The sequence below is a fragment of the Somniosus microcephalus genome, chromosome 8, assembly GCF_052327205.1.
Source record: "Somniosus microcephalus isolate GS21.2 chromosome 8, FLI_Smic_1.0, whole genome shotgun sequence".
Classification (NCBI taxonomy): Eukaryota; Metazoa; Chordata; class Chondrichthyes; order Squaliformes; family Somniosidae; genus Somniosus; species Somniosus microcephalus.
This window is the reverse complement of record NC_140994.1, coordinates 131,800,613-131,806,221: the sequence shown is the minus strand read 5'-3', so window position 1 is coordinate 131,806,221 and position 5,609 is coordinate 131,800,613.

Genomic DNA, 5,609 nt, shown 5'->3' with positions numbered 1-5,609 from the left:
GTGGCATTGCTCTCACAATCTTCTCATACATGATACCTATTGCTTTTTCCTCTACCTCCTGATCCTCCTCCCACACCATGTCCCTCACTATCGCTTCCGGCAACCAACCTGGAATTACCACGTATAACACATCTTTCACAGATATAATCCCAGCTTTTATAAAAGCTTGATTAAATAAAACCTCTCCTTCAATGTTGACCCACCTGTTCAAAAATAAGGGCTGTTCTAGAAATTCCTCAGCCCCCTTGGGCATAAACTGCACACTTTTTAAAAATTGGGCCCAAGTCTCTACAACCCCCTTATAAAACCTCGGGAGAAGTTTAATCGATTTCAAAAACATATTATTGTATTCCATATACAATATCCCCTGCCCTCCTATCCCACTTCGTAAAAATGCTCAAAACAACTCTTCCAAAAACTTGTATTTGACTTCTGAAGAAATCTCTTCACCCATTTGATTCTAAAGGATTTTTTCTTCAAATCAATAACTGGGAAATTGAGTCCTCCCTGATTTCTCTGTCCAATGATGGTATTGTAAGCCACCAAGGCTGGCTTCCCTTCCCATAAAAACCTCACACAAGCCTCTCGAATGGATTTTCCGCCCACTCGGGAATATCCTCCACCGTCAATAAGTACCATAGTTTAGATAGCAGGAGAGCAGACACCACTGTCGCTTTTCCTTGCACTTTCAACCACCTTCTTTCCCATCTTCCCAAAATCTTTTTAATTTTCATAACCTTTGGTTCCCAATTTAAATGATCCACTTCATCCCTGTCTTTCTTGCAGCCCATTTGCACCCCCAGAAATTCCAAAACCTCCACCACCTTAAAGGGACATTCCCCCAACCCTTCCTCCCTACCCCTCCCAGCAACCAGGCATTGGGACTTACTATAATTCACTCTGGCTCCTGAAGCTCTACAATATTCCTCCACTACATCCATAGCTTTCCTCACTGACTTCCTATTTCTCAATGTTAAGGTGGTGTCATCTGCATATTGGTGTATCACCGACACCAGCCCAGAACTGGGGACCACAATCCCCACTACACCTTGTTTCTTTCGCATCATGTAACCTAATGGTTCTGCAACCAATGTGTACAACGTTGGAGACAGGGGACAACCCTGTCTCACTGATCTCTGTACTGGAAAATACTTGGATAAAAAACTATTACATTTAACACAGCTAAATATGTTTGAATAAAAAATCCTTATCCACTGAATGAAATTTTCCCTGGAACCAAATGCTTCCAAAACCTTCAATAAAAACTCACGAGAGACCCTATCAAAGGCTTTCTCTTGATCTATCTTTAATACATAAGCCTCCCTCCCACTCTCTTCCATGAGCTCTATCGCATCTCGGATTGAGACCACAGAGTCTGCGATGTCCCGGCCTATGACCCCATAGGACTGAGAGGGCAAAACTATCTGCGGTAACACCTCCTTCAAATGATTTGCCATAACCCTCGCCAAGATCTTATAATCCACATTTAATAATATGATAGGCCTCCAATTCTTCAGATCCCGTCTATCCCCTTTATTTTTATATTAGCTAAGCTTATAATACCTCTCCTCATAGATGGGGCCAGGCTTCCCTCAATTATAATTTCCTTAAAAACTCCTAAGAGTAATGGACTTAAAATCTCGAAAAATTCTTTATAAAATTCTGCACTTAGTCCATCGGACCCTGGGCTTCTCCCCCCCTTCATTCCACTTATTGCTACTTTTATTTCTGCTAATCCTACTTCTTTGTCACACATGCTTCTCTCATCCTCCTTTAAACCTTCTTCAATAAAAGCAGTAACCTTCTCCATCGCCAAATTGGAAATGTCTTCTTTTGTATATAACTCTTGATAAAAGCTGCTAGCTGCCTCTAAAATCTCCCTACTTTCATGAATAATCTTCTCCCCGACCTTCAACTCTTCAATTAACGATAATCTCTGTCGCATCTTCTCTTGCTCTAGAAAATATCTAGTGCATCTTTCGCCCTCCAATGTATCTCTAGCCTTTGCACGGAAAATGGCCCCCTTGCATTTTTCAGCTTGCAATAATTCCCACTCTTCCTTTAGCACCTGGAACTTAGTCGCCACTCCCTTATCCCCTCCGTCAACTGCTTTACAGACATCCATAAACCTTTTGTTTATATTCTCTTCTCGATGCCGGTTAGCTGCCGCCCTCTTTTTCCCATAACATACCGAAAAAACTTTTACCTCATATTTGAAATTGTCCCACCAAACTCTTCTTTCTTTCAAGAACAAAGGTTCCTTCCGCGCATTCTTTATTATATTTAGAATCCCTTCTTTATAAGCAATTTCTTTCAGGTATTGATTGTTTAAAATCCACACCCCTGAACTGATCTTAACTCTGCTGTTCCTAATTCTCAGAACCAAAGCCAAGTGATCACTAAAAAATACTTTTTTATAATAAATCTCTATCACCTCAGAACTTAACCATTCCCACATTAACACAAAACCTATTCGGTTCTGTTTTATAACATCACCCACCCAACCTGATCTGGAGAACTCCCTTTTTATGGGGTTCCGGTCCCTCCATAAGTCTCTCAAATTTAAAGCTGCCATCATTTTTACAATCATCCCTCTGGAGTTATCATCCTTAAAGGTCATCTGGGCTGAAATATCCATCCGAGATAGAAATACATTGAAATCCCCCACTATACAAGGATTTTCCACCTCTGCCGCTTCAGTGAATAACCCCCGAAAAAACTCGCGCGCTTGCAATGGTCGTTCGGTGCATAGATATTAAAGAGATCGCAATTAAATCCCTCCATTTTTATCCTTAGCCGTAAAAATCTCCCCTCAGTGTCCTTGTCCACCAAGGCAACGTTCTCTTCTATGGATGGACTCACCAAAACAGCCACCCTTCTACGGTTATTGTTTGCACAACTTGCAAACACCTCTCCCTTCCAAACCTTCTGAACTCTTTCTAGGATATACTTATCCCAAAAGGTTTCTTGCAGACACAAGTCTGTACCTTTAAAACCCTGCAACAACTGCTGCAATTTCCTCTCACCCTTCAGTCCGTTCACATTAATCAAGACCAATGTAATCATGGCTCCAAAGAAGGGAAGTATGCCTGATAATCTCCCCATCATTTAATCTCTGGCCCTTCCCTCCTCACATGCTCCTTCCCAACTTTTCAGGCAGCTGTTGCTTTTTCCTGCAGCCTCCGATTCTTTTTCACCTCCTGTTTAAACTTTCCCTGCTGTTTCAGCCTCTTCCTTGCATTACGTTTGGGCCCAGGAGCTGCCCTTCCTCCCTCCTTCTGCCCCTCACTAACCTTTCCCTTTCCACATGATGCCACCCCACCCCCGACTTCCATGTCTCTGTCCCCCTCTAATTCCTCACACTCAAGCTCTTCTGCAACCCCCTGTGCCTGCTCCCCGTCAGATACATAATCCTGCTCCCCGTCAGATAATTCATCTCCTATAGAGATTCTTCCTGCTATCGCAGTTTCTCCCACTGTGCCGCTCCCTTCGACCACATCTCCACCTCTGACTCTTGCACCCTGTTCCCTCACTCCATGGGACAATGGCGCACCTAAATTGTTCCCTTCTGATGTCTCTATCTCGACGATCCAATCCTGCTGTCCCTTTAAGGCTTGTAAGGGGTTTTCTTAGATCGCAGAGGTCTCTCTCTCTCCAGAGGCCTCCCTCTCTCTTGCACAGTAAAACCTTGAGTGGTTCGACCACTCGCTCCTTAGGTTCTAGACACTGGTCTTTGAGGCAGGAACTACAATGCAGAGAAAACTCTATAGACCAGGTTTAATGAAAATGAAATGAAACTTTATTGCATAAAGGAACAGATCAAACTGCAAGCCAATAAGGTACATGGGAGGGAAAAACAAATCATAATACAGTACTGGCTAAGATATATACAGGCATATTATACTTTACAAGAGTCATCACGAAATGTGGAAACACACGGAACATCGTGGGACAACAACTCATTGTTAAAATTACCCCTTAAATGCCCACCCCCTAAGCCTATCTAGATCAGATTGTGAGGGGCCAGAAACATGCTCACCAATCCAGTTGGAAAGTATAGAGTTTTGAAAAAGGTCTGCGTTTTGATCCTTTCAGGCGTCCTGTCTCCACGTGGTCAGCGCTGCGGGCTGCGACACTCTCTCTTCTCCCTCGAGGTGAAGGTCACGGACAGGCTGGATGTCAGCAGGCCTGGACGTCGGTGCGGGGAGAAACCAACTGTTTTACCATTTTCGTATGGGTTTCGTCGCACAGCACAGTTGGTTCACCGTTTTCATATAGGTTTCACCTATACTTGACAGCGTCCTGGGGTTGGTCGATGATCTCCTGACAGTTACCCCGGGGCTAGATGCTGACTTGACCTCCCATCTCGAACCTCGATCCTCCGTCGTCTCCGCTTGAACTCCGTACCGATGTAGAAGCCCAGCTGAAGCCCAAGATGAAGTCTTGGATCCTGTGAACCTCCTCAGAACATCGATCGCTACCCCAGGTTCCCAGATATACCTCTCAAAAGAGGCCTTTATCTCCCGCCAAATCAAGGTTAGTCTTTGTTTAACTTTTGGCGGGCTTGTAGCACAGCGGGGTAGTTATTATGTTTTAAACTACTTTGGGATGGCCGGTAACGGCCATCTCTGGTCTGGAATGACCCTGCATTGTTTTTAATGTCCTTCTGATGTCTTAAATGGTTCTTGATGTTCCCCCTATGAATATGAAACTGTTTTCCTTTGTCTGGGCAAACATTTAGATGGCCTTTATCTACAGGCCGATCTGACTGGATCTGCATCCAATCCATATGTATGTGGTTCTGTCTGGTTTCGTTTTCACCGAAACGGCCTTCCAGAACTCACTGTGGGCTGAATCCACAAAGGCTGTCTGGGGACTGCAGGAACCATTTTAAAGTGTCCCAAAAGCTGGTCATGGGGTCTGCTGGCCATTTTGTGTGCCCCTTTTTCTGGGCTTTTTTTAAAACAGTCTTTAAAATTAAGGCCTCTTCTGCCAATAGACCCTTATAGGACAATGTTCAATTTTGCAAATCTTACAGGCTCCTGCCTCTTGCACCCTCTCCCCGTCCTGTCCCCTCCCGCTCACCAAGATATCCGACTCCCCGCCTCTCCCCGGAGCACCCACATCCACCACACACCCCGCTCCAGCCTCCTCTCCCCCCGCAGACACCAGACTCCCCAGGGGGAGCTGAACTGCACTAAGGCTCGAGTCTGCACGCGACCCTCGCTGCCCGCTGCTGTCTTTGTTCCCCTCTACAGCACTCGGCATGTTTTCCGCCATCTCCATCCCATTCTCCGCTCCGCCATCCTCTGCCTCTTCCTGTGCTCCTTTTTCCTTCATTTTACCGGCTGTGTCCTCCGACTGCACCGCTACTCCGGCCGTTCCACTCTCATCTCCTGCTCCTTCTCCCATCTCCTCATCACTCATATCGCTCCCTTCTGCCACACACTCACAGCGGGTGGGGCCTTTGTGACACACCCCACAGCTCTCCATCTTGCAGCTCCAAGCAATGTGTCCCGACTCACCGCAATTGTAACAATACAGGTCTGGACAGTTTCTTACGAGATGGTCATGTCCAAGACAATAATAGCACACCTTTACTTGGTTAT